The sequence below is a fragment of the Lissotriton helveticus genome, chromosome 10 (genome assembly GCF_964261635.1).
Source record: "Lissotriton helveticus chromosome 10, aLisHel1.1, whole genome shotgun sequence".
Taxonomy (NCBI): Eukaryota; Metazoa; Chordata; class Amphibia; order Caudata; family Salamandridae; genus Lissotriton; species Lissotriton helveticus.
Window position 1 is genome coordinate 729,845,509 of NC_136071.1, and position 16,751 is coordinate 729,862,259.

Below are 16,751 nucleotides of genomic sequence, written 5' to 3' on the forward strand. Positions count from 1 at the left end.
AATTTCGGAAGAACATACATTGCAAATTACGCAGAAAGGGTCAAACCCCTTTATGATCTAATAAAACCAGATTTTAAAAGAACCAATTGGACTCAAATACACACAGAAATTTTGAGATCCTTACAAACAGACATGTTAATTAAAACAAAATTAGAAACACGTGATAACACACGCAATCTTGTGATTCGAGTCATCCCAGGAAGATGCGGATTCACATACCTGACCTCTAATGAGGGAGAAAAGGTACCAATTGCATTCAAATCACACTTGTACACTAAGGCTGAAATGAAATTTAGCCCAACGAAAAAAATTCTTACTGCAACACAGACAGCTATAGCAAAAGAACGAGCCCTGGCACAAGGTAAACGAATAATAATCGTGACGCCGATACTAGCCTTAGAGGCTGTAACAAAAGCAAGCATTCCAAATGCTAAAGCGCTCCATCCGAGATGGATACAATGGGCTAATTCTCTTGCTGCAACAGACGTTCCGTACGAATTTGATCCTTACTTAAAAACACAAGAATTTCTCCAATATGAATTTGAATGTCCTCCGCCGACCGAAATTCTGCCTCTAGAACGCTACGTCTGTATAATATATACAGACGGATCAGCACAACCCGCAGTGGGGGGTAAGCAAGCTTACAGTGCTGCGTGCGCGATCGTTAAAGGTCGCTGGCACGAAGGAAAATTTAAACCAGCAATCATTAAAACACAATCTTTAGGAGATTGTACAGCTCAGCGAGCTGAACTACTGGCGTTCAAGATGGCGCTTGAAAATACCGATCGAGAATTCCCCACACTCATAGTGTGCGATTCGTATTATTGCGTTCAGTCTTACAATGAATACTTGCAGATCTGGCTTCAGAATGGTTTCAAGGATGCGAAAGGTGGCACAATCAAGCATAAAACGCTCTGGGAACAAGTAGTTCATTTACAAAAAGAACTACCAAAGACTCACGTGATACATACGCTGAGTCATCAACGTGATGGCGTTCACGTTGCAGGGAATTCATTGGCTGATGAGGCCGAGAAGGCAGCTGTGCAAACGGCTTCCGTAGCTGCCATCACCCGGTCAAAAACAAAAATAGACAGCGAAATATTACAAGCTGTCAGCGCTACAGAAAAGGATTCGATAGAAACACTCCCGAAAGGCTTTCCTGTAAAATACTCATACATAACTGATACAAACAATGTTCCTTTTGCTCGAATCCCTGGAGTGGGGGATAGGGCAATTCCAAACATGGAACATAGGTTAGGACTTATAATAGCGGCACACGAAGGGCTTGCTTCTATACATGCTGGCGTCTCAGCCACAGTATCATTATTAAAACAGAGATACTGGTGGCCACAAATGAGAAGACAAACAAGGAATTATGTTTTAGAATGTGAAATATGTCAAAAAATGAAAGTATCAACGGTGAGACGTCCAGCGCAGATGCCCCTTCTAATCTCGGATAAACCATTAGCCTGTGTTTACCTAGACCACTGTGGTCCCTTACAAAGGGATGGTAACTATAAATATATCTTGGTTGCAGTGGACTCATGCACGAGATTCATATGGATGTGGCCCCAGCGAACGGCTGACGCCAGAACTGTTATAAAAGATTTGCGAGTCTTTATCGGCACATACGCAATTGGCATGCTACATTCAGACCACGGTCCTGCTTTTAGCTCTAGAGCTTATAAGGAGGCCATGGTCAGCATGGGCGTGACATTGCGGTACTCTTGTCCATTTCACCCTGAGGGGAACGGAATTGTTGAAAGAAAAAACCGTGACATAAAGCAATCTATAACGGCAAAGGTATTAGGTTCGGGAGCTGGGTGGGTCAAACATCTAATAAGTGTTCAACGTAGTCTAAATAACTTGCCAAGAAATTCTCTGAAGGGATTCAGTCCGTACGAATTATTATTTGGAACTAGGATGTTAATCTCTGACCTTGACAGTCAAACTTCAGTGGTGAAGGAAAAAAGCTTTGATATCAAAGACCGTTTGGCTATTTTGCAGGACTTGAATGAAAAAAGAAAAGACCTGAGCAACATAAAGTTGAAACAGCAGCCAACAACCACTGAAGAACCACCACCTGTCCCAGCAAGACCTGTCTGGATTCCAAAAGTCGGGGATCTAGTCAGAGAAAAGATCGCGGTAAAGAAGGAATTTGGGCCTTCTTACAGAAAAGCAGTTCCTGTCTTGTCTGTCAACGGGACAAGATCAGTTGTACTACCGCCGCTTGCTGGTAAAAAGGAGAACCGAGTTGTATCCATCGACCTGGTAAAACCACAATCATGTGGCCGATAACAAATAGTAGGCCAAGTGGACTCCCAATAAGTAGCAGAACACCAAGGTTTGCTACCAGTACAGAGGTTCTAACAAAGAGGCTAATCACATTCGAAACGCCTACAGAAGAACAACAAGGACTATGCAACAATGCAATGGAACTTAGACCTCTGAAAACCCAAATAAAAACATTTAGCAGAGACACACCAATCTATAATGAAGTAACAAACGATAATGCAAGAAACATTAATCCTGAAGCAATTGGAACTATCGATAGAACTGCATCCGGCTACTTCATAAACTTCGATGATTCCTCTGAAGGCTTCACTGAATCAATGACACAGCCATCATCAAAAACCTTTAAAGATAAAGCTAAAGAACTTTTGAAACAACTGAAAGAAACATATCTGATTTCTCCATGGATTGAATTTTGGGTGGGTTTTGGTGCATTTATCCTCATACTTTGGCTCATCATGATACTAACATTGGGACGCTTCATTGAGGGAAAATATGCTAAAATGGACACAGCAAGTCAGAAAATCAACTTGATCCTCAAACCACACACATCTTCACACGTCGAGAAAAGAGAACTTTCTTCAGTCAACTTCACAGCCAATCCTATACCGGGTGGGGTAGCATGGGACAACACTGACTACGAAATCTATGGTCCGGTTGAAATCCTGAAATATCCACACCAAATTAAGATCTCATTGAGTGACTTTGTAAAACCAAGCTCATTTGCTGATGATTGGGACTTTGAAAGCATTAATAATATGATGTCTGACTTAGTAATGTCTGCTAAATTTACCAAACATGATTATTTGCAGGGTTCTACAAATTATGATAGTATGTATTGCTATAACCACTATGGTAACCATTTTTTACATAGATCTGCACAACCTAGAAATGTTTTAAATTATAATCAATGGGAACATTGTGCAACCCCTCCAAAAGGAAGCTCAAGAACCGTTTACGACAAATATTCATACTTTTCAGGTTTTAACATAAGTAATGCTGAAACATTTTATTTCAAATTGTCAAATAAGACAGGGACGAAGACCATGATAACAAACACTAAATTGATATATTCAGACTCATTCTTTGAACAAATGAATACTTTTGGTTTTGATTATTGGGACAAAAATGTTGAATTGAAAAGTGTTTGGGGCACAAAAGAATGGCAAGTACAGGGTATAGAATCTTTGTTTAGAGCCTGCATGATCCCAGAACAAATTATATTTTTAAATGACACTATTCAACAAACCTATTCCAAAACCAACAATGAACAGCAATAGTTCTACAGAAGAAGAGATAGACGTAAATTATGTATTAAACCAAAACAGAACACACCCAGATTGGAAACAGTGGTTGATCTGGCCCACAGATACTAATAACTGTCAAGACAGATTCCTGAACAAAACACAGGGGTTCAAAATGACCAGGCCAGACCCTAGATATCCTCAAAGACATCACCCAGGGATAATAACCACCTACAGTGTGGACAAATTATGCCTTCAATGGCTACAAACTTCCACACTGGCAGAAATTAAGCAACACCTAACTTTACTTACTGATGGTGCTGACTTGCGTGATTTCACTGTGGGACCGCGCAAACAGCGTCAAAAGCGTTTCATAGCAGCCTCTGTATATGCAGCATACAATGAGGCCTGGAAGGTTACTCAAATTGAAACAGCAGAGAGAATACGGGAAATTGACCGTATTAATTTGGAAAAATCACTTTCTGTAGTGGACAATGGGTTAATGACTCTGTCCTCCAGAATTTTTTCTTTGGACAGCATTGTGTCTTCAGCAATCGACATATTATCGCAAGACTTACTGTTGCTACAACACGGTCAGTCTCAATTGCGTTCTATTGTACAGCTTGGCTGGACGTTACAAAATCTGCGTTCAGGCTATGTGCCTTGGCGTTTAATCAACACAACGTCACTATTCTATATCTTTAACCTTACTGATAGACAAATCAGTATGGCCCAAAAGGGAGCTGATTATACAATCCTGAGCATTGAGAAACTTGAGAGATTACCAGTGACAATGTCAGAACGACCTGTCAGTGAATGGATAATACATGGGATAATTAGTATTCCAATATCAACCTTCAGGTTTCAATACTGCCAAAAATATATACAGGCTGGCATGTATGAAAAATTAGGAAAAGGGTACATAAAAACAACATGGAACTTGCCCTATTCACATGCATGTGTCAGTAATAAAGGACAGAAAGTGTTTCTTAGTGGCAATAATTGTGCAATGTCACTAAGCGGTACACTTCTATGTAACGGAATTAGTTTGCATGGAGCCTGTGAAGGGAACTCAAATAACCTTTCATGTCACCAGCAAGGCGCACCTGCAACAGAGATTGAACCATTCTTTCAAAGACTCTATAATGGGAGTTACATTCTAATTGTAGATCGCAGATGTTGTAGTCTTATGCCCGGGACTCCTTATCTCGTAACTACGACTGCGAAGGTCAAGTGCTGTGGACACTCATTGTTCCCCAGCTCCTTTCCAGACAGGGAGGCAAGGGCATGGCCCAACTTGAAAATTACTTCTATTCGGATAGATACTTTAAGCAGAATGAAAACAGTGCTTCTTCAGACGCCGACAAGGCTCACGTCATCAAAAGAAACGTATGATCTCCAAGTCGCAAGGACGACTGCAGAGATACATTCATTGTTATCAACTAATTCCCCCATACATTTCGCAGAAATCCTGAATGAAATCTTAAATATTTCTGATACCAGTGGAGTCTCAAAAGTATTTAAGACAGTATTTTCGATGGCATTAACACCATTCAAAGCCATACTGGGTATTTTTCCAGATTTCGTCCATTCGATTTTTGGCGGACTTCCCCTCATTTTAGGACTGATTGCAGGAATCCTATTCCTAGTCCTTATATTTCGTTATGGCAAACCATGTCACAGACAGAACACCTGCGACAAGGGAAGAAACAATCCTAGCCATTGGATACCGGGACCGGATATCAAAAATCCTGGGACTATCCCGGCTTAGAGACCTGAACATGACTTGGTTTCTATCATTTCGACCAATGTGGCAACGATGTGTTTTACCTGTATTAAGGTGCCTGCTATGCGGAGAAGAATGCGTGTTAGACACCTGTCTGACGCTACAATCGGATGCGCCAATGGATGCAGAAACATTGTTGAGTCCAACAAAGGCTCACGCTTTGTGCTGCCCTCAAAGGCTACCAATCCTGATGACGGCATTCGTGGAAGCTTCACCACGACGATTAAGGGGTAGTGAAGTACAAGATGAAAGCAGCATCGATCAGGTACGACCTTCTGTCAGCAATCCAAATCAGAATGTCAATGGAGACAATCATGCACACGAATGCATGGTTACACCTATTTCCGAGTTAGTGGAACTCTCCCAGGAAGCTGTTGACAACTTTTTCGAAAGCCTAAATGATATGATGTTCTCACCAGAGCAGAAATAGAGACTTTTGAACAAGCTCGTACACGGCGTTCCCTGAATTTGGCCTTCAACTTTAATAATAAAGTCACATGAACAAATTTCCCTCCAGTTCACGGACAGCAATTTTTTCAGCAGCCCCAAAATATTTTTGCATATTTTCCGGGACACTATCTTCTGCTTAAAGTAAGAACTATTCTTAGAGAACTAAATTTCTTAATTTAGATAGCTTATAGACATTAGCTGCCCGCTGGCATGTTCATAGTTATTATTATTCTGTGATGAAATGGTCTCGAACCTTTTTTCTGTATTAAGAGCCATTTCATGTGTAAATTTTCATATACAAAATAGCAATAATGTATACAAATGCGTGATTACTTTAGCATTATTCTACAGCTTGAGTGCATACTATACATATGACTGCATTTTTTCCGTATATTTGATAATTTCAAAATGCATTTATGTATTTTGGGGTGGTAAGGTATACACAATACTCTACAGTATGTTGTACTATGCATAGATTAGTAAATATGTCCATAGTTAGCGTGGAGTGGGTGTGATGTATTTCTATAGGTTCTGTATCGATCCCCCTATTCCTGACCCTATTCTGGTTAGCAAACTAACAAGTTAACCAGCAGTCAGCCCATGAGGCAGAAAACCCCCATGATGCAGGAACCGTTATCTGATAAAGCCACACTACGGCACAGGAACGTGTTATCTGATTAGGTCATAACGCTTGCCATCTAATTAGACAAGCGATATTCCTCCAGCCCCTGATAAGGCATACGGAGTTCTCATAACAAATCAAACCTATGACAACCTGGGAAAAACCCTGCGGCCATTGTTTTGATTTCACCGAGAACTTCAGCAAAAGAATGTGCTAACGACCTGGTCGTATGACATCCTTATTGACGTATCTATGTCCATCCTTACGTCAATCTCGGCACCTTAAAGGTATAAATATTACCGATATTGCCCTATGCAAACACACGCGGTGGTGACGAGGACGGAGCCGCCAGACTTGCCGAAGCCCAGAGCAGAGCAGACCCCGCTGGCGCAGCCCCGCCTTTTTTGACGCGCTGAGATCGAGCAGCTGCCTATTTCTCCTGCCGAGAAATCCAGCTCCGGCGTTTCCGGGTAGCCCTCGCAGGCAGCCTGGAATATCGAGACCAGAGACGAGAGATACCATCACTCATTCATCCTAACTTCCAGGTACAGAACTGAATAACCCCTCGCAGAGAATTCTTTAGTCAGTCACTTGGCAAAAACAAACTTAACTTAAACTGTAACTTTCTATTCCCGCCCACGTATTAGACTTAGGTCAGGTACACGGGGTAGGCGTATCTAGAAACACTAGTTGAGTATGTTTAGTCAAAAGTATATGTGTATGTAATATATTTTATTCATTTTAAACCTTCATATGGCTTAGAAACCATATCAATGTTTTTACAGTATTATTTTATACTTCTGCTTTTAATGTATGCACTTTACTTAACTATAAGTATTGCAATAATATCGATCCATTTCTCTTGTACGAGAAAAGAGACTGATCAATAAATAACATCTTTTATTGAACACGCCCGTCTCTTTCTTTTCTCTACAATCTGATGAGACTAAGAATGCACGTACTGACTGAGTAAAATAAATTGCCTTTTGTTCACACGACTCTCGAGATACACTCTTGATTAGGGGAGAGCAAAGTTGTCATGTTCCATGGTTGTCAGAAACTAAATCCCTTCTTGTCTAATCAGGGAAGTTAATTCCTTCCTGAACATTCGAGAAAGTTTCTAGTGAACTCTGAGCTAGCTGGCAAACCCAAAACTTTAAGTCTAATATCGACAGTATTAGACCTAGTTAACGTCTGGTCTAGGCCTATACTATTGAAGGTATTATTCCAATGCGCAGAGCCTATTGGGATAATAGGAACTACACTACAAGATAACTAAGGATTGTACTGCCATTTTGAGATCTGCCGTAGAGATGAATGGTTTCACTTTCCTAATGTAGTACAAGTGAAAGCGGCCATTTTTTGCATTGATTTGATATGGGCTTTCATGTCTAGGTTCTTATCTAATGTGATTCCTAATGATTTCGCTGAGTCCACTAACGTAGGGGTGCAGTTTAGTGCTGTGATCAATTTGGTCCATTCCTTCACTTCTGTGTAGTTCTTTGGTGGCGAGATTAATAGGAATTCCGTTTTTGTAAATCTGGGAATGCATTGAAAACCATGGGAAATGCGTGGGAACACACACTGCAATGCAGTTTGTTCCTAAATAGGCTCATCAAAATGATAATGTGTATAGAAATGAACAAACTTCAGTAGACCCGCCAACATGTAGTCCAGGGAAGCATGGCAGCCATCTTTCAGATAGGCTAACTGAATTGTCATGGGAATGGAAGGCAATGTTAATGAGCCTTAATGTTTATGGCCGGCCTGCACCAACCAGCCCTGCCTGAATGAGGAAAGGGATAAGACATACAGAGGTTCACAAACTTTAATAGACAAATCGAAATTCATGTGTGCCAGAGGTATGCGAACCTCTTTATTTATGGCTATTTCGGGTACATGTGTTTTTAGGATCCGTAAATGTTTGGGAACTTTCCTCTCATCCCGTTCTTTTGATTTTCAGTACTGTTGCAGTTGTGCCCACAGAGGAGGCACACTCTTTCTCACAAAATGATAAACCCATTGGTCTTGAGGATCTTTTATAATAGGACGGTAAATACTCAACCTATTTTTGGGGAGCACTCATTGTCTGCATGTATCGCCAGCACAATGAAAATGTATGGATGCCGTCCAGTATGTATTTTGTAAATAGAGACTTTGCATACTGAGTGATGTCACTTCGATTTTCAATCACAATTTAGAGAGGTATATAGTATGGCCACCATATTTGTGTGTCAACAGAAAAAGGAGGCTAAAGGACACAAGACAAAAGTTCTTCTTTGGTGGAGGTTCTGACCAGATTTGGTGTTTTTTTAATTAATTTTTATATTTACCTATATTTGGACTCAGTGGAATATGTAATATGATTGCAGGATACCTACAAGACTTAGAACTGGAGGGAGCTTTCCTGCTGAAGGTGCTGTGTCACTAAAACATGCATAGAGACAGATGAAACAGGAAGACCGAGGGCCAGATATACGGCCATTGATGTTAGCGACTCGCAAATTGCATTAAATTGCGAGTTGCAAACATCAATGTACAATAGTGTCAGAGACACTGTTTGCGATTCCCAATGGGGTTTCAAATTGCATGCCACATGCATATTAATGAGGCTGTCGCAATTTGCGACCTCATTGGGAATGGCTGGCACTCCCATGGATGGTGGCCTGCTGGGGTCAGCAGACCACCATGTCTGGGACTGCTTTGTCAATAACGCAGTTTTGTTTAATGCAGCCGTCTTTCCTTACAGGAAAATGAGATGCATTTAAAAAAAAAGAAAGTAAACTTTTTTGTTTAATTTTTTAAGGGTAGGTAGTGGTCCCTGGGACCACTGCCTGCTCTTACAACATTTTTGGGCAACCATTCACAAAGGGGAAGGGGTCATATTTGCAAATGATTTACCACCCTCTCGAAGAGTGTGGTAAACTGCAAGTGTTTTGTGACAGCAAATGCAGTCGCAAAACATTCTTACATCGAATTCAGAGTTGCTGTTAGGAAGGGAGGCCCTTGGAACGCCCCTTCCTATTAGCGAGTCACTAATCCTATTTAGCAAGTTGCAAATCAATTTGCGACTTGCTAAATAGGATTTGTACATGGGCCACAGGTTTTTTGCGGGCACAAACGGGTCTAAAACCCATACTTACATCTGGCCCCAAGAATATAAGCCACTGGTAATAGGTCCTCGCTAATTACGCATACTATTTCAAGGGTGTCAAAAGGACACCCTGTTGCACCCCTGACATTGAACTGTGCACAAATGTTGCGCACACACATGTCCCAAGGACATGTGTGTGTGTAAAATACAACTTTGAAATTTACTATGAAGTTCAACTTCATGGTAATTTGTGACCCCTAGTAGTGAAATCGCTACTTCAAAGTGGTTCCTGCATTGCATTTAAGGAATCGCAAAATGCGATTCCTTAAATGCAATCGCAATTTGAGAACTCACAATTAATTGTGAAGTCTCAAATTGCGAGGGCCTTGACCCTTGATACATTGCAAAAGCTAATTTTGCAAACACAAACGGACGATTTTTGCAAATAACACCGTTTGCAATCGCAAAAAGCTTTGCTGCATGTGCCAGAAAGATTTCAAACTCACATTTCAAAGAAAGAAATAATATTATTTTCTCTTCCTTCTAGTATTTCCTTGATTCTGTCCTTGCAACAGATGTTGAGTATTAATCAGAGGTTTCTATAGTGCGTTACTCACCCGTGAGGGTCTCAAGGCTCTGAGAGGGGGGGCGGCTGCTCTTGGTCCGTCGAAGAGCCAGGTCTTGAGTTCTCTCCTGAAAGTGTGCAGGGTCGGCGAGCGTCTGATGTTCAAAGGGAACTCGTTCCAGGTTTTTGCTGCGATGTACAAGAAAGCTCTCCCACCGATTATGCTTCTGCAGATGCACGGGACATCTGCCAGGGTGAGGTCTGCGGAGCGGAGGTTCCTCTTGGGTACGTGGAAGGATAATCTCTCTTTGAGGTATTTGGATCCGCCGTTGTTGAGGGATTTGTAGGTGTGGGTAAAGAGTTTGAAGGTGATCCTTTTTTCGTCGGGGAGCCAGTGGATGCCTCACAGGTGTTGGGTCATGTGTTCGTGGCTCGGTGTTCCAAGGACGAGTCTGGCTGCGGTGTTCTGGATGGTTTGGAGCTTGTGTAGAAGAGTTTTGTTGATTACGGCATAGAGGGTGTTTCTGTAGTCAAGTCTGATGGTTATGAGTGTTTGGGTGACGGTCCTTCTGCAGTCGGGGGATCCATTTGAAGGTTTTACAGAGGATGCGGAGGCAGTTGAAGCTGGTGGCAGCGACAGCGTTGATCTGGCGGTTCATAGAGAGTCTGTGTGTGTGTGTGTGAGCTCCCGAGGGTGGAGGGTCACTAGGTGTTGTCCCAGGTGGAGGTGCAGGGTCACCTGATGAGGACCTCAGTTTTCTCTGAGTTTAGCTTCAGGCAGCTGTCCTTCATCCAGGCTGCCACATTCTTCATTCCTTCCTGGAAGCAGAGTCTGGTGTCTTCAGGATTCTTTGTGAATGAGAGTATGAGCTGAGTGTCATCTGCGTAGGATACAATGCTGAGCCCATGCTGTCTGATGATGGCGGCGAGGGGGGCCATGTAGATGTTGAAGAGCGTGGGACTGAGTGATGATACCTGGGGTACTCCGCAGTTGATTTCGTGGGTTTGGAGAGGAAGGGAGGAAGTTAGATCCTCTAGGTTCTGCCGGAGAGGAAGGATTGGATCCATTCAAGGGTGACTCCTTGTATTCCCACGTCATAAAGTCTGGATGCGAGAGTGCGATGTGAGACGGTATCGAAAACTGCTGAGAGTTCTAGAAGTATACGGGCCGCGGTGTGTCCCTGATCCAGTAACATGCGGATGTCGTCGGTGGCGGCGAGGAGGGCGGTCTCGGTGCTGTAGTTGCTGCGGAATCCAGACTGGGAGGCGTCCAGGATGGAGTTCTCTTCTTTGAAGGCGGTCAGCTGGGTGTTTTTAAGTCTCTCTGTGACTTTGGCCGCAAAGGGGAGGACAGAGATGGGTCGGTAGTTTTTCAGGTCTGTAGGGTTGGCCGTTGGTTTCTTGAGGAGGGGTTTGACCTCCTCCCGTTTCCAATCATCTGGGCAGATGCCTGATCTGAGGGAGGCGTTGATGGTGCGTCCTAGTTCGGGTGTGATGACGGCGGCGGCTCTGTGGAATATTTGCGCGGAGCAGGGGTCCATTGGGGCTCCTGAGCGGGTTCTCTTCATGGTCGTGGTGATGGGTTCGATGGTAGAGGGATCCCAGAACGTGATTGTAGGCTTATCGGTGGTGGGTAGGGGGGTTGTGTTTGTCGTTGGTTCGCTGAAGTTGTCGTAAAGAGCATTGATCTTCAGATGGAAGTAGGAGCTGAGCTTGTCGCAGAGTTCCTGGGAATGTGTGAAGTCCGTGGCTTTGCAGGTGGGATTGGCAAACGGCTGTATGGCATTGAATAGTTCCTTGGTGTTGGTCACGTTGTTCCGGACTTTGTCTCTTATGAAGGTCCGGTTGTTGTCTCTTATGCACTGGTGGTATTCCTTCAGGGCGCTCTTGTGGTTGTTCCGAGATACCGTGGTTTTCAAGTTTTGCCAGAATCTCTCTAAGCGTCCACAGGGTAATCTACCATTACTTAGCAGCCATTACTACGACTTACCATTAGTGCACATTTTTTACTTAGCAGGTGCTTTTAATACGCATGGTTTTTCTTAGCATGCTTTTACTTCGCATATGCAGTTACTTCGCATATGCCGTTACTTCGCAAATTAAATTATTTGCAGACTATCCACCCCGACGTGCACCATGAAGCACGAAAAGAGTGGATCCAAGTTTGAAGGTGAAGAGAGGGACCACGAGGAGAGAGAGGTAAATGGGGCAGTGTAGTTCTTAGGGTCATGCAGGGTGTTATCTTTAAGGTTTAAGGGTTGTGTATGTGTAGTGTAGAGTAGTGTATTTGACTTTAGGGTAGTGTTGTAGTGTATGTGTAGTGTAGGGGGTAGTGTTTTATGGTTTAGGGTAGTGATGTAGTGTATGTGTAGTGTGGGATAGTGTTTTAGGGTTTAGGGTAGTGTTGTAGTGTAAGTGTAGTGTAGGGGTAGTGTTTTAGGGTTTAGGGTAGTGTTGTATTGTATGTGTAGTGTAGGAGGTAGTGTTTTAGGGTGTAGGGTAGTGTTGTAGTGTATGTGTAGTGTAGGGGGTAGTGTTTTAGGGTTTAGGGTAGTGTTGTAGTGTATGTGTAGTGTAGGGTAGTGTTTTAGGGTTTAGTGTAGTGTTGTAGTGTATGTGTAGTGTATGGGGTAGTGTTTTAGGGTTTAGGGTAGTGTTGTATTGTATTTGTAGTGTAGGAGGTAGTGTTTTAGGGTGTAGGGTAGTGTTGTAGTGTATGTGTAGTGTAGGGGGTAGTGTTTTAGGGTTTAGGGCAGTGTTGTAGTGTATGTGTAGTGTAGGGGGTAGTGTTTTAGGGTGTAGGGTAGTGTTGTAGTGTATGTGTAGTGTAGGGGGTAGTGTATTAGGGTTTAGGGTTAAGATGTAGTGTACGTGTAGTGTAGGGTAGTGTTTTAGGGTTTAGTGTAGTGTTGTAGTGTATGTGTAGTGTATGGGGTAGTGTTTTAGGGTTTAGGGTAGTGTTGTATTGTATTTGTAGTGTAGGGGGAAGTGTTTTAGGGTTTAGGGTAGTGTTGTAGTGTACGTGCAGTGTAGGGTTAGTGTTTTAGGGTTTAGGGTAGTGTTGTAGTGTATGTGTAGTGTAGGGGGTAGTGTATTAGGGTTTAGGGTACTGTTGTAGTGTACATGTAGTGTAGGGTATTGTTTTAGGGTTTAGTGTAGTGTTGTAGTGTATGTGTAGTGTAGGGGGTAGTGTTTTAGGGTAGTGCTGTAGTGTATGTGTAGTGTAGGGGGTAGTGTTTTAGGGTTTAGGGTAGTGTTGTAGTGTATGTGTAGTGTAGAGGATAGTGTTTTAGGGTTTAGTGTAGTGATGTAGTGTATGTGTAGTGTAGGGGTAGTGTTTTAGGGTTTAGGATAGTGTTGTAGTGTATGTGTAGTGTAGGGGGTAGTGTTTTAGGGTTTAGGGAAGTGTTGTAGTGTATGTGTAGTGTAGGGTAGTGTTTTAGGGTTTAGTGTAGTGTATGTGTAGTGTAGGGGGTAGTGTTTTAGGGTTTAGGGTAGTGTTGGAGTGTATGTGTAGTGTAGGGGTAGTGTTTTAGGGTTTAGGGAAGTGTTGTAGTGTATGTGTAGTGTAGGGGGTAGTGTTTTAGGGTTTAGGGTAGTGTTGTAGTGTAGGTGTAGTGTAGGGGGTAGTGTTTTAGGTTTAGGGTAGTGTATGTGTAGTGTAGGGAGTAGTGTTTTAGGGTTTAGGGAAGTGTTGTAGTGTATGTACAGTGTAGGGTCGTTTTTTAGGGTTTAGGGTAGTGTTGTAGTGTATGTGTAGTGTAGGGGGTAGTGTTTTAGGCTTTAGGGTAGTGTTGTAGTGTATGTGTAGTGTAGGGGGTAGTGTATTAGGGTTTAGGGTACTGTTGTAGTGTACATGTAGTGTGGGGTATTGTTTTAGGGTTTAGTGTAGTGTTGTAGTGTATGTGTAGTGTAGGGGGTAGTGTTTTAGGGTAGTGCTGTAGTGTATGTGTAGTGTAGGGGGTAGTGTTTTAGGGTTTAGGGTAGTGTTGTAGTGTATGTGTAGTGTAGAGGATAGTGTTTTAGGGTTTAGTGTAGTGATGTAGTGTATGTGTAGTGTAGGGGTAGTGTTTTAGGGTTTAGGATAGTGTTGTAGTGTATGTGTAGTGTAGGGGGTAGTGTTTTAGGGTTTAGGGAAGTGTTGTAGTGTATGTGTAGTGTAGGGTAGTGTTTTAGGGTTTAGTGTAGTGTATGTGTAGTGTAGGGGGTAGTGTTTTAGGGTTTAGGGTAGTGTTGGAGTGTATGTGTAGTGTAGGGGTAGTGTTTTAGGGTTTAGGGAAGTGTTGTAGTGTATGTGTAGTGTAGGGGGTAGTGTTTTAGGTTTAGGGTAGTGTATGTGTAGTGTAGGGAGTAGTGTTTTAGGGTTTAGGGAAGTGTTGTAGTGTATGTATAGTGTAGGGTCGTTTTTTAGGGTTTAGGGTAGTGTTGTAGTGTATGTGTAGTGTAGGGGGTAGTGTTTTAGGCTTTAGGGTAGTGTTGTAGTGTATGTGTAGTGTAGGGGGAAGTGTTTTAGGGTTTTGGGTAGTGCTGTAGTGTATGTGTAATGTAGGATAGTATTTTAAGGTTTAGGGAAGTGTAGGGGGCGTGGAGGATAGAGTTGGCGTGTAGGGAAAAAAAAAGAAATAAAGAATCTCTATGCGTAGTAAAAACCTGCGAAGTAATGTACTGCTAAGTAATGCCACTTTCTTCGTTTTTCTATGATTTTGCGAAGTAATGGCATGCGTTATAAAATGCGGCTAAATAAAGGCACTTGCGAAGTAAAAACTTCGTTAAAAAAGCATGCTAAGTAATTTTTTTTTTTAAACTTGTTTTTATTGTTGCACCTTCAAGCATAAAAACAAGATGAATCATCTGCTGGCGCGGCGTCAACATTCAGCCGCGGTCAGCTATTCGCGCAACTTTTCTACATATAAACCTAGGCAATTTGACATTTCATCCACTGAACATTTCAGGCCTCTCAAACAAGTATTTAGGCTAGGATACAGGTAATAATCTCCACATGGGAGATCGGAGAGGAACAGTAGACATGTGAGTCCCCGCCATGGGGGTCGTTGGATCAGGGCCTGTATAGTTCACGTAGTGGTGGCGCCATGTAACTGGGGGGACAAAACTGTGGGGGGGAGCATGTAGGCGATAGCAAGAGCATAGCAGGAGGAGACGGGTGTCGGACGATGGGTAGCAAGGGGGGTTCACAGTATTCGCTCACAGTGAGGTAGAGCGGTCAGAGGATGAAGCCGTCCTGTGCATGGGGCAGCAGGGTGGTTGGCATGGGGGGAGGGGGGGCGATGTCGACGAGGGGGCACGTGGTGTCGGGATCCGGCACTGAAAAAGCTAAGTAATGGCATGCTAAGTAACATCATACATTCGTCTACAGGAGCCTCTGGCTTCTTGAAGCTCTGTGGTGAACGAGACGGCTTTCAGAATGCGTTGTTTGGCGGAGCGGGGGGCGGAGTATGGTGTGCAGAAACTGCATACATTATGAACAATCAGGAGGGCACATTCAGGATGGCTTAAATCTGAGCCAGAGTTGTCTACAGGAAACCAGTTTGCACGGTATTTGTTCAATTTTTAAGGGTTAGGACAAGGGCTTGGACTGGGAAACAAAAGTTATTTGGAGGCAATGCATAACATTTAGGAAGATGCTCAGTGAGCACCATGCTGTTGAAATGTTCTTTTTACGTGATTTGAAAAAGACATTGCTTTCATTGTTGAACCCAAGCGTCTACTTGAAATGGGTGATGGCAGGACAGGTGCAGTAGAGGTTCCTACCGACAGCATTGACAGCACCTCATGCTGAAGCATTCTGTCTTGCTGGAAACAAACTTTGCCAATCCTTGGGTTGAGCTTCAGCTAAATAAGCATTTTTTTTGTAGACAGGGTCTGATATCCTTTAGGTCATAGGATAATTGCACTTTATGTTGGACTTGGGTGATCTTGACATGTTTGTGAAAGGAGCATGACTTCCAGTTTAAATATTGACGTCATTGATATTAGCTTGGAGCAGTCTGTTTGTTAATATTTAAATCTGTCCATGAAGAATAAAGAGAACCAACCTGGAACACTGTGTAAGATCCCTAGGCATACAGGTTCAGGAGCAAAATCGGCTGATGTTCTTCTAATCTGGATGGCAATTGCTTTCTCATGGAAGGGAAGATAATTGATGGGTTGGTAATTCTAGAATTCATATGGGTCCATTTTGTTTTTTGAGGAGCTGTGGGTTTGTTCTTTTTCAGTGATGAAGTGATTATGCTAGTTTGGAGTGAGGACTTTACAATATTGAGAATGGGATTCAGAGCATCTGCAAAGAAAGTTTTAGTTGTGATGATTAATGTTTGTAGAGTGGCACTAGCCAGTGCACTATGTGCGATCCCACCCCCATGACATGCAAGTATTGTAGTAACAGATGTTTTGGCGCTCGGTCGTCAAGTACCCCCAAGAGGCAAATAGAGCCCTAATCAGGGAAGTGTGCAGTAGAAACGGCCCTGCCGGTAAACCACTGTCTCTCGCTAGGGCATCAAAAGTGAGTAGTGTACTATCTGAATACAAGTGACCCAGGGTATCTACGTCTACTGCATGCCAATGTGTAAGAGCTTCCTCGAAGGTGCCCGTCCTCCCTCTTGGCATCCCTAGGAGTGGTAGTATTGGAGCGTACGGGAGTATTGTACGCGTAAGATGTAGGCTCCGCCTGTAGCATTTGT